We start from the raw sequence: 20084 nt of genomic DNA, 5'->3' as shown, positions 1-20084 counted from the left end.
GAAGGAAGAGTGAAGGAGATCGCGAATGCCATCTTTCGTCAGCAGAGGTAGTTTAGACGGGGCGATCTGCTGCCCACAAAAGAATATTTAGGTGTCCGCACAAACGATCATATTAACCGGTAAACGAGAGTTTTGGCAGCACCTTTACACCAGGAGATAAACTCTAACTAGTGTTCCTACGAATGCTTGTTAGCGATTGTCTAACCGATGCTGGGCCAGTGTTAAGGGGCCTTTACTTATAAAACAGTAGATAGTAAACAGTGGCAATTGCCACTTATAGCCTTCAGGGGCCCCTGTCGAGTTGTGCAGGCTGTGCACCTGTTATATCCTCTACCATGGACTTCAGTGGAGGCTGCATTAGTATAATGTCTTCCATGTTACTAGTAAAATCCAAAAAATGAGGCAGCACTCTATCATTTTCACCTATGCGGTGTTTTGCATTGTCCTTGGCCGAAACATTGCATGGATGTATTCGTAGTAATCGGTCAGAGCAACTGGACGTTTCTCTAGTCATCCAACTGGCTTTCTCAATTAGAATGGCTTGTACAAGAAATATCAGGCATTAAATACTGCTGTCTTATGCTTCAGGTGAGATGTTGATTGCCTTTGCATAACTGAAGCTATTAGGTGTGAATAAACTGTCTTAGGAGAGGTGTTAGAACAGCATTGTGAATGGCAGACAATAGATGTCGCACCCCTCCACCACTTTTGAAGCTTGGAGGTGTGAAACATCTATTGTCTGCCACTTGCTGAGAAAATCGATGTTTTAATATTTGCAGATCAGCACCTAGGAGCAATAAGGGCGTTACTGTTACTCCTAGAGGCTCTGCTCTCACTGCAACTGCTGTGCCCTGTGTTCTTTGATTGACAGGGCCAGGTAGACGTGATCACTTTTACACCACCTAGTGCTGTCAATCAAAGTGCAGAGGGTGTAGCAGTTGCAGAGAGAGCAGAGCCTCTAGGTGCGACATCAACGCCCCAGTTGCCCCTAGAGGCTGATTTTCATATATTAAAACATAATTTTTCTCTGCAATGAGGGCACATATGAACATGGGACCAACATGGATGTTTTCAGCTGCCAAACACACATGCAACAGGTCAGCCAGTGTCATAGGTACAAATCTGCCCTTTAAAAGGTTTTTTTCAGTTAAGTCAATAAAAAAACAAAAAAAAAACGGGCTTGCATCACTTCCGATCATGTGCCTTGGTGGTGAACCGCTTCAGCTAGATGGATCAAATTGGCTAACCAGACCATTCCTGGTATTTCCGAGATATCGAGGTAGGATCAGAGAGTGAAGAACAGAGAGGACTGAACCAGCACTGGAATGGCAGCAGCCAGGGATGGGTGAGGGTCAGGATGGTATATATATTTATATTTCCACAACTGAAAATCAGTTCCATACATTTGAATGGGGAATCGCGGTCATGGATTTCTGCAAGCTCCATTCAGGATGGAACTGATTTTAGGTTGTGGAAATTTCTCCAGTAAAATCTGCAGAGTGGGAAGTCACCCTAATGGAATTGACGTTTTTCCTGTGTCCAAGAAAATCAGAGTACAAGACCAAAGCCTTGTGCGACTGCTGCCTCGACACGCCTATAGCTACCGCCCTGTACACTGAATGTTTTGAGTTTGTAGCCCATATAAAAAGTACAGTAAAGGCGTGCATAATTAGCCATTTCCCAATGTTAATCTCAGACTCGTTTCCTATAAACCCAGCAGTGCTCAAATGATAATCTGCAGGGATGGCATCAGTCTCAGCTTGGCCATGGTTGTCCTGCTGTTTAGTGCGGCCTGTGTATTTTTAGCGCAGACACAGGATGTTGTGATTTGCTGACAGGGATCACAATTGTCTGTGCCATCGCTGCACCGAGAGATTATAGACTGCTGGGATCAGTATTTTGTGATGCCTCCTGCAGGTTAATGTGGGATTGCTCCTGCTTGTAAAGAGAGCAATTCCAATAATAACATTATATTAGGAAACTGATCGTTGGTCCAGTTGTTCCTCTAGATAATCTCCAAGGACATCTCACTTAGGCATCTACATTGGAGGCTACATTTAGGGCCTTTCTCAATATTTGATGTGAAAAATCGTGCAGCACTCATTGCTATTTCCCTAGATACATGGAAGACCCCACGGTAAGTCATTGTTGTCTTCTGCTGTCCATCATTCCAGGTCTCCAAGCAACTTTGGTGAAATTACTCTACTATATTAGTATATATGGATAATTGCAGTGCAATTAAATATCGTCTTAGTTGGATTTGTTAGTTTAATTTCATAGGTACATTTGCTGCCTTCTCAGAGAGTTTATCGGCGGGTGTCCCAGGTGTCAGACCCCCAGCGTTCTGATACTAAAGACTTGCCCAGAGGATAGGTCATAAGTTAAAAAATCTCAGAAAACTCCTTTAATGACGTGACCTTATACTGTACACTGCACATAATAGTATGGGTTATTAGAGTTCAGATCATGGACTAATCACATATATATTTTGTAAGTAAACAAATGAAGAGGAAAGGAAAAAATATTCAGCTTTTTTCCTGCACAGAACTAGCCGAGGGGATGGGTAGCCACCAGGGATGATGTGCAGTCTCCAAGGACAGGTATTAATAGTAGAAGAGAAGACTAAGGAGCCTCACTGGCCGTTCAGATTATGTTGATTAGTTAGAGCTTAGATATGGAAAAACAAATGATTGTAATGTAAAGCCGAGCTCTTTCACAACTTCACCAGCTTTTACAAAATCTGGCACAATAATATATGTCATTTACCGGCATTTGAAACGCGCTTGGCATCAAAGGGCTGTGAACTTAAGACTTGAGACTAAAGCCGGCTATATACACGGTCCAATGATCATTAGACCGACAGCTACCTTTTCCGACCCCCTCTCGACCACCCATACACAAACGATTCAGTTCAGCCAAACATGTATGTGTATTCAGTGGAGAGAGAGAGAAGAAAACCAGACACTTCTGGTGGCCGCTCATCTTCTGGGAAAGCAGAAGGACTGGACAATATCATAAATGTCCTCTGACATCTAGTGGAAGCTCCCCGTACACATTACACCGTCGGCCGATCCTACCATTCTCGGTAAGTTTCAGTGTCAATACACTGATGTGTTTAGGGGCCTTAATGGGGTTGTCCAGGAATAGTGAGCTTTTAGCCTGCCTCTCTAAACAGAAGATTCATACTTACCTGCTCCAGTCCTCCACACTGCCTTTGCTGTGTCCACATTCCGGTCCCTGGCTTGTTTTCATCTAGTATTGAGTGGGCATGGTTACAAGCTCCACTGCAGCCATTGAATGACTTCAGCGGTGATGTGCCAGCAAGCAGCACGTCACTGGCTGCAGTGGAGCTTGTCACCATGTCCATACAGTGCTGGAAGAAAACAACCCAAGGACTGGAACGTGGACAGACAGACGATCGGGACGGGGAGCAGGTAAGTATGAATCTTCTGTTTAGAGAGGCAGGCTGCTCATTTTTCCTGGAGAACCCCAATGACCTAGCTGCATGAATTGGCATCAGCCAGCCATATATAGAGAGAACATATGGAGGTATTATTATTATTTTATGCACTTATATAGCGCTACTATATTCCACAGCACTTTACAGACATTAGCATCACACTGTCCCCAATGGGGCTCACAATCTAAGGTGCCTATCAGTATTTCTTTGGAGTGTGGGAGGAAACAGGAGAACCTGGAGGAAACCCACACAAACATGGCTCACAATCGATGGTCCCTATCAGTATGTCTTTGGAGTGTGGGAGGAAACAGGAGAAACTGGAGAAAACCCACACAAACACGGGGAGAACATACAAACTCCATGCAGATGTTGTCCTTGGTCAGATTCAAACCTAGGACCCCAGTGCTGCAAGGCACTGTTGCTAACCACTGAGCCACCGTGCTGCCAACATAGCTCCTGTAGGTAGTGGCAGAGGAGCTCACTGTACACTGCATTCTCCTGTATGTCGCTCCCTGGTTGATGCGCCATGAGTCTGACATGGTCTTGTCTCGGGAGGAGAGATGCTTCTCATTCTGCAGCATTGTTTGCTTATGTATGATGTACTGGGGCCAGGATTCAGAGCCGGTGGCTGGAGGATGCTCATTTCTCTGTGCCTACCAGCCAAATTCTCCGCATAGCTCTCATTCCCTGTGCAACTGGGTGTGGAGCCTGTTGCTAGGTAACAAGGTATGCGGTAAAATGACCCATTGGCTGGCAAAAATGACTCTATATAATAGAGAATCGACAGCTGATATTAACCCTATGGGCTATAGAACACGAGATGTATTAAACACACGGAAATCACAGTCTGTAAGGGATGTCATTATATTCTGCTCTTCAGTATATAATATGGAGGAATTATCCATGCGATCTCTAGAAGAATTGTTGTCGCTGTCAGTTTGGACACAGCAACCACAGGACGCACTGGAGAAATACGATGGAAGAGACAAGTCATGGGGGAGATTTAACAAAATAAATAGCCCATAGCAACCAATCAGATTCCATCTTTCATTTTCACAGCTCCTTTGGAAAATGAAAGGTGGAATCTGATTGGTTGCTATGGGCAACTAACCCAGTTTTGCTTTATACCAGTTTTGATAAATCACCCTCATGGCATTTTAGCCTGTCATTCTGTACTTGTTACATGACCAGTTACATGGCATTAGGTCTCATGTACATGATCGTATGTATTTTGCGGATACACAAAATATGGATGTGGCATCCGCATTATTTGCTGACACATTTATTTCAGTGGGTCTGTGGTCTGCATTTTGTGGCCAAGTATAGAATACGTTCCATATCTTTACAGAATGGACATACGGACGCAGAAAGCACACGGATCATCTTTATGTACTTTCCGCATCCGTATGTCCATTCAACAAAAACATACAGTAGAATATGCCTAAAAAATACAGACCCATTGGAGTCAATGGGTCCACAAAAAATGCGGACAGCACACGGACCCCATCTATATTTTGTATTAGGGTGCTTTCACACTTGCGGCAGAGGATTCCGGCAGGCAGTTCCGTCTGACAAATGCATTGCAATACTGGATCCGTCTTTCTGGTTGTCATCCGGAAAAAAGGATCCAGTATTTATTTTTTTCATGCGCAGACCGTAAAACCGCATCCATTTTTCCGGAACACTTGGGGCCGGATCCAGCATTAAGGTATTTCAATGGAAAATAATGCCGGATCCAGCATTCCGGCAAGTGTTCAGGATTTTTGGCCGGAGAGAAAACTGCAGCATGCTGCAGTATTTTCTCCGGCCAAAAAACGTAAGAGGGACTGAACTGATGCATCCTGAATGGAATGCTCTCCATTCAGAATGCATTAGGATAAAACTGATCCGTTTTTTCTGGTATTGAGCCCCTGTGACGGAACTCAATACCGGAAAATAAAAACGCGAGTGTGAAAGTACCCTTAGATGTGGAAAAACAAATGCCTGTAATGTAAAGGCCTTAGCTGCATTTTTATTGCAATCATTTTGTTTCTGTCTGGAGATTTTTTTTTTGCTTGTAAAAAAATACAGTATATGTTTTCACATGATAGTCCCGGATAGTTTCTTCTAAAGAAATCCTTAGCAATCTATTGCAGAACTTTGGTGCAGTGACCTCTTTGAGAAGACCACTCCAGACCAGATTTTTATTTCAACCATATATGCATACTGGCCATCTGTTCGTGAAGACCACTCCTGTAGAACACCACGCCTCGATACAATTTTGGGTGATCGTCTCTGTTTTTGTTTTTAAAGAGGACCTGTCCCCTCTCCTGACATATCTGTTTTAGTAACTACTCGCATTCCCCATATAATAGCATTTCTGGGGCATCTATTAGTATGTCTTATGACTCTATCATGTGCCATTCCTTTATTATTCCTGCTAGATTTTATGAATGAATTGCTACCGTAGCAGTTTACAATAAAGGTCCAGGTGGGAGTGTGTTCTGCACATTCTGACACTATCCAATCAGTACTGCCCGTGACAAACTGTAAAGGGACCCCCCCACCCAAACTGGTAACACCCAGCTAGACCTTTATTGCATAATGTTAGCGATTCATTTATAACTTCTAGCAGGAATAATAAAGGAATGGCACAACATAGAGACATAAGAATAGATGTCCCACAATTGTTATTACATGGGGAATGCATGGAGCTATTAAAACAGGCCTGTCAGGAGCGGTGACAGGTCCTCTTTAAATTTACAATGTCATAACAAGTCCTCTCTGACTGGCTGCTTTTCTTGTCTGTCCTACATCCCAGCAATCTTATTGAATTGTTCTACTTTTTTTGAAGGGGGGTGGGGGGGAATTCCCTTTAATCTTTCCTTGTCATCTAGTAAATGAGTCCATGGAAGAACCCTGGTCCAGTTTTTGGGTTCCCCTAATCCCTTCCATTTTAGCATTTAGTAAGGTAGGCGTAACATGAAGCTCAAGGGTCCAATGCAAACTCTGTGAATAGCCCCCCAGCCATTACACATCTAACAGATCCATCAATAAAATGGTTCAATATGGATGAAAGCGGAGATCACTTTGGTCAGTTATTGTCACCCGCTGAAGCCTGCAGTGTGAACATACTGTAAATCTCCTCCTTTATTATTATCAGCCCCTTCTTCCGCTTATTGCTAAAGTGCGCTTCTGTCTTTGTTTCGCACGCTGGCTTTGAATATTTTAAAAGAAGTGTGTTTGTAGAAAAACAAGACTCATTTTCTACATAACGAGAAAAGTCAGCATGCCGCCAAGTACTTCTAGGAACGAGATCCTTCATTTATTAAGCTAATAAGCTGTAAAGGCCTTAAAGCTTCCCTCTCCTAAATAAATATAAACCTAAACCCCTGTGAATGTAAGGATTCTCTCTGCGCTAATGAGATATAGGACAAACCAAGCTATAGGGCACTTAAAGAGTTTGTACTTTAAGAAGCTTATGTATCCAAGAGGATTAGTACAATGGCTTTGGTGTGGAACATCAAAAGTCCTAGTTGTAGAATCCCTTCAAATAACCATAACTATCCACGGTACGGGGTTAGAGGGAAAGACATGTAGTATGAGATCTACTTTGACAGTCAAGGTGATTGCTTTATGGCTGTCAAAATGAAATGGTAAGCCGTGTCAAACCTTGTAGGCATCCGTCATAGGCATGGTTGTTTCGTAGGATCATCTACAGGATGCAGAACATGTTATACACCATCAGTCCCTTCAAAGTCAATATTCTTAAAGGTAATCTGTCACCTGCAACCTCCCGATCCAGCATGGACACCTAGCTCTGGTTCTCCTGATTACAATGCTGTTTACCTTTTGATTATCCAAGGCTCCGTTGCCAAGTTCTGATACCTTGTCTCCCCGTCCACCTCTGGGACCTGCACCTTTTATCTTCAGAACTTGACCCCTCAAGTAAATCGGAGGGCAGCAGCGCATGCGTGGCCAACCGCCATTCATTTCTATGGGAGTTTCCAAAATAAGGCCTCCTGCACACGACAGTATTTTTTAACGTCCCGCAAAACGTGGTTCCGTTGTACAGTGATCCGTGCGCGTTTTTTCTTCTGTGGGTCTGCCGTGATTTTTGGAGGATCCACGGACATGAAAAATGAAAAAAAAAAATCTAAGTCAAGTTTGCCATTGAAATGATAGGAAAAAACGGACACGCATCACGGACGCGGATGACAATCTTGTGTGCATCCGTGATTTTCACGGACCCATTGACTTGAATGGGTTCGTGAACCGTTGGCCGTGAAAAAAATAGGACAGGTCTTATTTTTTTCACGGCCAGGAAACACGGATCACGGACGCGGCTGCCAAACGGTGCAGTTTCCGATTTTTCCACGGACCCATTGAAAGTCAATGGGACCGCAGAAAAACACGTTAAACGGGACAACGGCCACGGGTGCACACAACGGTCGTGTGCAGGAGGCCTAACAGAGTGCTGGCTATTTTCAGAACTCCCATAGAAGTGAATGAAGAGCTCGCTGCGCATGCACAGTGCACTCTCCTTCATGTTCGGAGGTCTGTTCTGGAGATAGATGCGGGTTCAAGAGGTGGGACCTGTTAATGTGGATGGAAAGGCTGAGAATAGTTAACTAACTACAAGACCCTCCCTGAGAAAAACAATTATAATTTTTGATTTCTTTTTTTTATAACCTCAGACTGGAGTTTCTTATTCTACAATCTAGAAGTGACTCCCTAGTAAATATTGACATCTGGCTCTGATTTTTGGTGATTGATATGGAGTATCACTAGACGAAAAAAACACCAGCTCTCTGCCATTTGGCTTTCATTCAAGAGCCTCAATCATGCGAGCCAGTGACAGGACTCAGACTCTCAGGACCCTGCTGGACCTGCCTCATAGGGGATTTTAAGAAAGTTACTAGACAAAAAGTAAGTGATATAGCAGCATTTCAAGGTCTCTATTACTACTTTATGCTGCACTCATATAGGGCAGCATAAAACTGACAACAGAGCCCTTAAATTGTACCTTACCTTTCGAACAATTTTAGGAAAGCAATCCAAAATGCTATAAAATAAATTTTTGTAGCATACTTTATTTTTTCCTTTTCTACTTACAAAATAGGCCCCCGAACTTCCAGTGTCTATATCTTTTAGGAATCCCTGCACTCATACATGTCAGTGGTGTACTGATGGGGTGAGAGAGCATAGCACATTGGCGCTCCTGCCTGTGCCCCCTCTGCTAAAGCCTGGCTTAGCACATCGGATCTGCTATGCCGGTTTTTACCAGAGTGGAGCGGGCACAGGCAGGAGAAGTGATGTACTTTGCAGAGCTCCTGCCTGTGCCCCCTTCGCTAAAGCCTGGCGTAGCACATCGGATGTGCTATGCCGGTTTTTACCAGAGTGGAGCGGGCACAGGCAGAAGAAGTGATGTGCTCTGCAGAGCTCCTGCCTGTGCCCCCCTCCTTACTGGTGCAGGAAACCCTTTACTGATGTGCTATGCCAGTCTTTAGCAGAGCAGAACTGTCACAGGCAGGAGCAGCGATGTGGAATCTGTAAAGCGCTGACATGTCTGTGATGTACGAGCGTAGGGATTCCAAAGCGCAATGCACACCTGAACAGTATCTCACTATTGTTACATCACTGTGTGCAGGATCCATGTGGTCTGACATCGCTGTGTACATTAACCCTTTGCTCTGCTTTCAGCGGGAATATTATCCAGTAGATGTGATATTGTGTGCATTATCTGTGTACTGTGACATCACTGTGTGCATTAACCCTGTGTTGTACCTTCAGGGTGACCATTATCCCACTATTGTGGCATCACTGTGCATAGTGGAGTAGAGGTCAATTTCCAATTTTTGCTATGTGGCCCCATGGTTATGACCTTCATCATGAGAGTTGCCTAGCTATTGTTATCCATGACTGTATCATATAATCTACAGAACATGAAGCTTTGTAAACTGAGTAAACTAAGATTTTTTTTATGATCCTCCATATATTATTGTTCATTTAACATAATAGTGATGGCACATGCAAGAATGTCACTTTAAGATTTTCAAACTTATGTTCTCATACTTTTTATATTTAAAAATTACTCTGGATATGAACAGAAATATCCACGCCCATAGTTATACTTGAAAATACAAGGACAACTACAAGGGTATACCTGGTATGTACTTCTAGTATGCCTCCCTTTCCAACAAAATTGTCCAAGTTAGGCCAACTACATAATGATTTATGAGTTCAAGTCAAAGTATAATTGCAAAATGACCAGGGGCGGACTGGCCATAGACCCTACAGGGAAATTTCTCTGTGGACCGATGCCCAGTGGGCCAACCGAACCCTTCTCATGGCCGCCAGCCGGGTACATAATGATCACATTCTTACAGCATTATTTAATATTAGGAGCATCAGGTACTTATGCACCTTGCTGGCAACTGCAGTTGCCATCCTGAATTCAATTGCATCACCGTCCTCACAGGTGAATACTGCAGTATTTTGTGCTGCACTTTGGAATTTGGTTTTCTTGGGCAGTATTTTGTGCTGCCTTGTGGTATTTGGTTCTGCTGGGGCGGTATTTTGTGCTGCCTTGTGGTACTTGGTTCTGCTGTGGCGGTATTTTGTGCTGCGCTTTAGTATTTGGTTCTGCTGTGGCGGTATTTTGTGCTGCACTACGGTACTGCTTGCCCTGCCTCATTCTTTTGTCTCTGCCTACATGTGTTGGCCCTGCCTATTTGTTTTACCCACCCTCTGTCAATTTGGACCCACCTACAACATGGGGCCACTTTATTTATTTTTTCCAGGGCCACTTTAAGTTATCAGACCGTCCCTTAGAATGACTGCGGTGCAAATGCAAAAATTTCCTACGGCAAAAAGTCATTACATTCCTACAAAATGCAGTAGAATCCAGCAAGACTAAAAAAAAATTTGTTTACTTTTGGAAAATATAAAATAATAAATCTTACTAATGTACGTTAATTTTGAATACTGCCCTGATGTTCCAATTCCAGGCCTCTCTCTGAATTAGCTGTGATGGAGCAGAGGTAAGGCCTCTTTCACACTTGCGTTGTCCGGATCCGGCGTGTACTCCATTTCCCGGAATTATACACCGGATCCGGAAAAACACAAGTGAACTGAAAGCATTTGAAGACGGATCCATCTTCAAAATGCGTTCAGTGTTACTATGGCAGCCAGGACGCTATTAAAGTCCTGGTTGCCATAGTAGTAGTGGGGAGCGGGGGAGCAGTATACTTACCGTCCGTGCGGCTCCCGGGGCGCTCAAGAATGACGTCAGAGCGCCCCATGCGCATGGATGACGTGCCTTGCAATCACGTCATCCATGCGCATGGGGCGCCCTGACGCCACTCTGGAGCGCCCCGGGAGCCGCACCGACGGTAAGTATACTGCTCCCCCGCTCACCACTACACTTTACCATGGCTGCAGGACTTTAGCGTCCCGGCAGCCATGGTAACCATTCAGAAAAAGCTAAACGTCGGATCCGGCAATGCGCCGAAACGACGTTTAGCTTAAGGCTGGATCCGGATCAATGCCTTTCAATAGGCATTAATTCCGGATCCGGCCTTGCGGCAAGTGTTCAGGATTTTTGGCCGGAGCAAAAAGTGCAGCATGCTGCGGTATTTTCTCCGGCCAAAAAACTTTCCGGTCCTGAACTGAAGACATCCTGATGCATTCAGAATGCATTAGGATAAAACTGATCAGGATTCTTCCAGCATAGAGCCCCGACGACGGAACTCTATGCCGGAAGAAAAGAACGCAAGTGTGAAAGAGCCCTTTTTAGTTGATGAATCCAGCCAACCCCCTTCACACATGTGGAGGTGGTAGTGGTGGGAAAGCGCCCTTCATGTGTGGGTACAACTTCTAAGACCAGGAGAGGGGGTTTGAAATCAGGCCAACTGGGTTGTATTCAGAATTACAACTGTCCCCTTCATACATCTCAGACCTTCCTCCCCGATACCTCCCCACACATAATCTCCGATCTTCACAAGATCTCCTTCTTTGTTCTTCTCTTGTCTGTTCCTTGCACCATTATCTACAAGATTTCCTGCTTGCTTCCCCCATACTCTGGAACTCACTACCCCAGGACATCAGACTCTCCCCTAACATCCAGACCTTCAAAAGTAATCTGAAAACCCACCTCTTGAGGAAAGCCTACCACCTTCCATAAGTATGCTGCCACCACACAGTCAGACGAGCAGCTTTTACCCTCCCCTGCTGTGTCTTTGCCTTGTAGATTGCTCTCCCCCTCTGTACCAGTCTGTTACTAAGTTCATGTTCATTGTACTTGTATTGTTTTATATTAGTATGTGTACCCCCTTTTAGCTCTATGGTGCCATGGAACGGAGCTTTCAAATAAATAATAACAAAATAACTTTTTATCTCACGGGACAAGAATGATTGTGCCTTTTGATTTTATTTATGAGTATTATATTATTGTATAATTATACCAGTGTTTCTCCCTACTGCCCAGTAGCTTGGCATTTCTCTTAAGCAGCGGGTGTAGGTCCAGTTGTAACCTCGGCAACCCATAAAGCTTCACAACTTCTTGGTGCAATGCCATGGAAATACCGTATGTTGTGTTGATCATAGACTGCTCCCATACTCTTCTTTGCTTTTCCATATCACCGACGTTCATCGATGTAGATCTTCTTTGCGTTGTCACACTCTGTTTGAGGTGACGTGACTTGTAGTAATCAATGACTTTTCTTGTGTCACATGTCATTTCCATCTAACACACACGGCGATCATTATTCACAAATTGCTGCATTGGTTGGAAATTAGATTAGTGATTTCATGGTAGACCTTTTGACTAGGCTGCCATGATTGATTAGAACTGCGTAAAGAGCCATTTAGTGTGGCATCCTTAGGTGCATACATTAATCAGCATCTGCGCTGGAAAGCACTGTAGATTTTTCAAGAGATTGACACTTAGCGAATGGAATTCAGTCCACTCCGTTCATATGATTACCTGTTGGATGGAGAAATTCACCCTGCCGTTTTCTAGCTGTTTGTTTGCTTCATTTTAGGGCTGCAGCTAACGATTATTTGAATAATCGATTAGTTGCCGATTAATTTCTACGATTAATCGGGAAAAACAACAAAATTACAAAACAGAGAGGTTTATATGATCTTACTTGAAAAATTATGTTCAAAAGGCCATATTAAAACAAATTGTGGACGACACTATTATGGGGGATCTGTGGACGACACTATTATGGGGGATCTGTGGACGACACTATTATGGGGGATCTGTGGACGACACTATTATGGGGGATCTGTGGACGACACTATTATGGGGGATCTGTGGACGACACTATTATGGGGGATCTGTGGACAACACTATTATGGGGGATCTGTGGACGGCGCAGTTATGGAGAGGGGGATCTGTGGACGGCGTAGTTATGGAGAGGGGGATCTGTGGACGGCGTAGTTATGGAGAGGGGGATCTGTGGACGGCGCAGTTATGGAGAGGGGGATCTGTGGACGGCATAGTTATGGAGAGGGGGATCTGTGGACGGCGCAGTTATGGAGAGGGGGATCTGTGGACGGCGCAGTTATGGAGAGGGGGATCTGTGGACGGCGCAGTTATGGAGAGGGGGATCTGTGGACGGCGCAGTTATGGAGAGGGGGATCTGTGGACGGCGCAGTTATGGAGAGGGGGATCTGTGGACGGCGCAGTTATGGAGAGGGGGATCTGTGGACGGCGTAGTTATGGAGAGGGGGATCTGTGGGTGGCGTAGGTATGGAGAGGGGGATCTGTGGGTGGCACAGTTTTGGAGAGGGGGATCTGTTGGTGGCGCTGTTTTGGAGAGGGGGATCTGTTAATGGCGCTGTTTTGGAGAGGGGGATCTGTTGGTGGCGCTGTTATGGAGAGGGGGATCTGTGGATGGCGCTGTTATGGAGAGGGGGATCTGTGGATGGCGCTGTTATGGAGAGGGGGATCTGTGGGTGGCGCAGTTATGGAGAGGGGGATCTGTGGATGGCGCTGTTATGGAGAGGGGGATCTGTGGGTGGCGCAGTTATGGAGAGGGGGATCTGTGGATGGCGCTGTTATGGAGAGGGGGATCTGTGGATGGCGCTGTTATGGAGAGGGGGATCTGTGGGTGGCGCAGTTATGGAGAGGGGGATATGTGCACTGTTAAGATCCCTTTCCTCATAACAGTGCACAGATACCCCTTCCCATAGCAGTGCCATACACAGACCCCCCCCTCCTCCCCATAGCAGTGCCATACACAGACCCCCCCCTCCTCCCCATAGCAGTGCTATACACAGACCCCCCCTCCCCATAGCAGTGCTATACAGAGACCCCCCCTTCCCATAGCAGTGCCATACACAGACCCCCCCCTCCTCCCCATAGCAGTGCTATACACAGACCCCCCCTCCCCATAGCAGTGCTATACAGAGACCCCCCCTTCCCATAGCAGTGCCATAGACAGATCCTCCCCCCCCCCCCTCCCCATAACAGCCCCGGCCCCGATGCTTGCATCTTTATTTTACCTTTTTACAATGACGCTCCCGCTCCTGTAACAGCCAGGCAGAGCGGACGGCGGCGTAACGTCACTCAATCACGTGACGCACCTGCTCCGCCCACTTCATGAATGAAGGAGGCGGAGCAGGCGTGTCACGTGAGTGAGTGACGTTACGCCGCCGTCCGCTCTGCCTGGCTGTTACAGGAGCGGGAGCGTCATTGTAAAAAGGTAAAATAAAGATGCAGCGCCCGCCCGAATAGCAACGAATCGGCGATTATTCGATAACTGGATTCGTCGACAACGAATCCAGTTATCGAATATAATCGATTACATCGATTAATCGTTGCAGCCCTACTTCATTTGCTGATGACTTACAGTTCACATGAGCCTCTGACTTCTGCTCACATTACTGTAGCATCAACCATAATGTGATTCTGTGCCCCCCTCCGCAAAAGTGTCATCTCAAAAGGAAGATTAAAGGGGTTGTGCAGGATAGGTCATCAATACCTGATTGGTGGGGGTCCGGTCCGACTCCTGGCACACCCGCTGATCAGCTGTTTGAAGAGGAGACAGTGCTTGTGCAAGCGCTACTTCCACTTCAAGATTACACTGCACATCGTCTCGGCGGCGCAGTGTAATTACAAGTACTTGCTTCATTCACTTGAAAGAGACGAGCAGTTGTAATTACACTGCGCAGCCGCTAAAAGCGCGACAACACGCAGTGTAAACCTGAAGAGCAAGTGCAGTGCTCGTACAAGCGCCACTTCCTCTTCAAACAGCTGATTGGCAGGTGTGCCGGAAGTCGGACCCCCACGATCAAATATTGAGGATAGGTCATCAATATGTACTGGCTGCACAACCCCCTTTAAGAAAAAAATAAGCAGGTAACCAAAACAAATAAAGCAAGACCTTACATATAAAAGTCAGGCATGGCTGCTCAATGCTCAATACTATAAGCCACTTTCTATGGGGAAGACAGGAGCTTCTTCAGGGTCCGCAGTGTACCAAAAAAATAACATGAAGCCACCCTAACCTGGTGTCCAAAGAAGCAACTCATCCTGATACAGGTAGAGGGCAGTATAGAACATGCAGTACCACTCTGTATGTAGAGAGGCGCTATTTGACAGGCAATCATTATATGCACTAAAGCAGTGGTGGCGAACCTATGGCACTGGTGCCAGAGGCGGCACTCAGAGCCCTCTCTGTGGGCACCCGCATCCTGGAAAAAGTCTGTGGTGTGCCAATATGCCTTAGACGTTTCCTGCCATTCATCAGAGCAGGACGCACTATGAACCGCACAGGACGCGCATTGAATCCAGTCAGGCTATTATAGCTGAATGATAAAGTACATGGAAGATACACTTTACTGGACTGTAGTGTTCAGGTTAAATTGCCGTGTTGGCACTTTGCGATAAATAAGTGGGTTTTGGGTTGCAGTTTGGGCACTCAGTCTCTAAAAGGTTTGCCATCACTGCACTACAGTAATAATGTTGTTTTACTAGTGAAATGCCCCTTCTGATTGGTTGGATCTTCCAGTCAGACACACGTGCCGCAGATTGGCAGAGACTGTGGCATTGTTCCAATGGGCGCGGGAAGACCATTGTAGCAATAATCTTGTTATTTGAAGGACTACTGTATACATAGATTTTTTGTGGATATGGCTGAGCTGTAATATGACACACGGTCAACGGACAAGAGTGCCACTGTTTTTGATTTTAAAAAAACCAGACTGATTTTCTCATAGAATGGTATGAGCATTTATATTATAAGATGTGATATATGTAATGTTATACTTCTGACATGATCCCGTCTTATAGATTATGCATAGCAGAAAATACAGTATATCCATACAGTGTGAACATTAACTGAATTATTTAGTCCTGTGTCAGTTTTGCAGCGCTGTCTGATCCATGGTCATTTTTTCTATTTGCAGGATTCAAGTCATGTAGAGGCAGACATGAACTAAATCTCACATTGAAACCACATCATAGCAGCCAGCAGGTAAGACTCCGGTGGTTCCTGCTCTACACACTTTTCAAAGGGTTGACCACCTTTTGTTGAGTTCTTGGCAACCCTCCTGGGCAGATCTGAAAAGGGCAGCATACTTACCTTCTACCCGGTCTTGGGTCAGCTGTGATCCCTTGCCGTCTACACCCGCTTTGATACTGCTGCGACTAGCAGTTGTCTACAGCGGTGTCAAAGTAGATGTTGACAGCGGGAGATCTAAGCGAGGCAGCCAGGACTGGGAAGTGACGGAGCCGGGACCAAGTGCCGGGGAGCAGATAAGTATGATTCCCTTTGCAGATCTGCCCAGGAGGAAGGGGGGAGGTTTGCAAAAATAAAATAAAAAGGTGGCCATCCAACATCTATCAGCAGACAACAAAGAAAAAGTTATGGAAGGTTCTCATGTAATGTGTGCCTGTTTAATGCAAAATGCACCAGAAACCACAGTGAAGTCCACAGAATGGATTTGCATTGGTGTCCACTCATTTAGGTTTGCCAGGAATGTGAGGGAGCAGTCTGTAATCCGCATTACTGCAGAGAGCTACCCAATTGGCACATCCCAGCTAAACAGAGTTTGGAAATCTCTTTTAAAATAATACCATGTAACAGAACTGTCAAGATATAGGACATGTAGCAGAACTGACTTTGTTTTGCCTTAGATTTTACATTTTCTTCATAAGGACATATTCTCATGCAGCAGATTTGTTGCAGAAATTTCTCCAACTGTTCCATTTATCTAAATGAGTCTCGCAGAAGCCCATGTGCTTGCCTCCAAAACATACTTATTCAGATGAAGGGGACCTATAATAATAATAATCGTTATTTATATAGCGCCACCATAGTCCGCAGCGCTTTACAATTCAGGGGGTTCGTGTACAAAACAAAAGACATCATTGATCTTCATTTGCAGAAATATCCGCCATATATCCCCTAATGTGCATCAGGCTCATCTTTCAATCCCAAGTGTGCTTCCTGCTGGGCATACTGTGACTGGGCACAGGGCATCTGCTGCACATGGTATAATGCATAGTGAAGTCCATCTATAGACACCTACACTAAGGTGGTATGCAGGACACTTCTGTTCAAGTGCTATGTGGGAAATAAGCATATTTTTTCCCCAAAATTATTAAAGTAGTCATGACCCGAGTGAGTAGCCTTCCGTTCTTTTAAAGAGCAACTCCACTCTATGAAGAAACTATATTCTACAATGGGTTCTATAGGAATGTGAACATGGACCATGTTATAGTTTCATTGCAAGCAGGCTAAAAAGTGACAAACCAAACGTGTGCCATTTTATGGGATGCATAAGGGTTGCCTCCTGGCAGAAGACTCGTTCAAACCTACATACATCTCGTGCTCGTAAACAGGTTATGATGAATTTTCAGAATAAGCTGTTGTCCGTACATCAGGAAATAGTATTTCTGCCCATTAGATCACTTGTATCCAGCATTTACCACCAGGCTCTGCAGGCTTCATCTCTAAGGCTACATTCACACACTCGTTTTAAGAACAATGGCAGTCTATGGGGTTGTTCACAAAGCTGTTTTTTGATAGCCAGTGAATAATGGACGTCAAAATATAGAACATGTTCTATATGGACCAACAGCCCCTATACAATTGAAGGGGGGGGGGGGGTTTAATGTCCATTTATCAGAAAGGTATCAGTAAAACAGTCGGTTAAAGATTTTAATAGATGTTTTTTTCACTATTGTGTGAATGTAGCCTTATTTTCAGCTTGCAAGAGCTAATGGATGTAGACTAGTTGATATGAGTACTCCCATACATGGCACACAGAGAAGAGGAGATCCTGCTCTTCTCTGTGTAGCATATCATCAGAAGCAGCAGCATGGAGGACATTATACCTCAGTACTGAGCAGCCATGAATCCAGTACTGGGGTGAGATATAAAATTTACTAGAAGCTGCTTCACTAACACTCTTTGTGTTTGTTTGCCTCTGACTCCCTCTAGCAGCTCTTTTCTATGGGCAGCACCTGGAACCTGATCCCTTATCGAGCCAATAGCCCACCTTCATGGGTTTTTAACGTCATTTTGTCAGAAAGGCATCAGTCAAAAAAGTCAGTTAAAAACGTACGTTTTTTGCCGTTTTTAGTGAATGTTTTTTTGACTGTTGTGTGAATGTAGCCTTATTGTCAGCTTTCCCAGAACTAATGGATATAGACTAGCTGATATGATTTCTCCCATACATAGCACACAGAGAAGAGGAGATCCTTCTCTCCTCTGTGTAGCATATCAGAAGCAGCACTATGGAGGGCATTATACCTCAGTACTGAGCAGCAGTGAATCCAGCACTGGGGTGAGATACAAAATTTACAAGAAGCTGCTTCACCATCTCTTTTTTTTTTTTTGCCTCTGACTCCCTCTAGCAGCTCTTTTCTATAGGCATCAGCTGGAACCTGATCTCTCAGCAAGCCACTAACCCACCCCTTCATGACATTTTTGCAGCAAACTGAAAATAACTGATTGGTTCAGGAGGCAGAGGGAGGAGGAGAGGAGTTTGATAAGTGGAGAAAGATGTTTTTTTCTGTAATAGAATATAGTAAAATGTTTTTTTGCATCACATACACTATTGATTTATGGACTAATGTAAATGATAATTAGGCCTCATGCACGCGACCGTTGTGTGTTTTGTGGCCCGCAAAACGTGGACAAGAATAGGACAGGTTATATATTTTTTGCAGACCACGGAACGGAGCAACAGATGCGGACAGCACACGGATTGCTGTCCGCATCTTGTGCGGCCCCATTGAAGTGAATGGGTCTGCATCTGAGCCGCAAAAACTGTGGCTCGAATGCGGACCAAAACAACGGCCATGTGCATGAGGCCTTACTCTGATAATGCTGTATTAACGCAGCTGATTTCTACATGAGCACATTCATTACCTGGATGGTATTAGGAGTCTGTAGAGGACAGATTGGCTGGAAGACGTAGCGCCCACTCATGAGGCTTTTCCACAGCCAAATAATGCCTTGCAGAACATTTCAACTTGGTAAACACGTCCTTATCTGCATTTTGCCATTCTTGACATCATTTCTCATTCCATCTGCAGTTTTTGTTTCCTACAATAACATTTGCGCTGATAACTTGACAATTAGCATCCATAACCTGTCCCAATTTATAGATTAAACAGCAATTTATAGATCTTCAGATCCCTAACGATGTCACAAAACATAGATTTTCTTCACTGTTGAGCATTATGTGGGGACTTTTACAAAGAAAATGTATTTTGCACAGGATAAAAACTGAAAAGTGTCCCTCTTAAGGGAACTTTCACACTAGCTTTTTTCTTTTCCGGCACTGAATTCCGTCCTAGGGGCTCAATACCGGAAAAGAACTGTTCAGTTTTATCCTAATGCATTCTGAATGGAGAGAAATCCGTTCAGGATGCATCAGGATGTCTTCAGTTCAGTCACTGAACAGCGTTTTGGACGGAGGAAATAGCGCAGCATGCTGCGGTATTATCTCTGTCCAAAATTCCAGATCAGTTGCTGGAATGCCGGATCCGGCATTAATTTACATTGAAATTTATTAGGGCCGGATCCGTCCTTGTGAAATGTGAAAAAAATATTTAACGTTTCTCTGGATGATATACGGAGAGACGGATCCGTTCTTGAAATGCATTTGTAAGACTGATCTGCATCCGGATCCGTCTACAAATGCTGTCCGTTTGCATACAGATTGCCGGATCACTCTGCCGCAAGTGTGAAAGTAGCCTAAGGCTAGGTCTACCCGACGACATTTGTCGCGCGACAGATAGGGCACAACTACACTGCAACATTTGTAGCGCAACATTTTGTTGCACTAATGTCGCGCAACAATTTTTATAATGGCAGTCTATGGTGTCGCACGGCAACATGCGACATGCTGCGACACAATAGTCGCAGAAAAAGCCATCTCGAATGGATTTTCTGCCACTGTTGCGTCGCAGTTGCAGCATGTTGCATGTTGCAGTGCGACACCAGAGACTGCCATTATAAAAATTGTCGGGCGACATTAGTGCAACAAAATGTCGCGCGACAAATGTCGTCGTGTAGACCTAGCCTTAGTCTATAAAAGTGGGTGAAGGAGCAGAATGTCTGTTCTTCTATTGAAGTGCACAGATGGCCAATCTAGTTTTTGTTTACTTGTGCTTGTA

General features: G+C 44.7%; 1 protein-coding gene across 6 annotated transcripts in view; it reads left to right on the top strand.

The window, feature by feature from the left end:
• Nucleotides 1-20084, top strand: part of APBB2 (amyloid beta precursor protein binding family B member 2) — a 334440-nt gene that overhangs the window by 48817 nt on the left and 265539 nt on the right. For all 6 annotated transcript variants that reach the window (XM_044298656.1, XM_044298647.1, XM_044298639.1 and 3 more), the window contains exon 2: nt 15860-15927. The gene's annotated coding sequence lies outside the window, so the exon portion shown is untranslated. The remainder of the gene's footprint in view (nt 1-15859; nt 15928-20084) is intronic.

This window comes from Bufo gargarizans, chromosome 1, assembly GCF_014858855.1.
Source record: "Bufo gargarizans isolate SCDJY-AF-19 chromosome 1, ASM1485885v1, whole genome shotgun sequence".
In the NCBI taxonomy this organism is placed as follows: domain Eukaryota; kingdom Metazoa; phylum Chordata; class Amphibia; order Anura; family Bufonidae; genus Bufo; species Bufo gargarizans.
The sequence above is the reverse complement of the archived record's forward strand: the minus strand, read 5'-3'. Positions and strand labels throughout refer to the sequence as shown.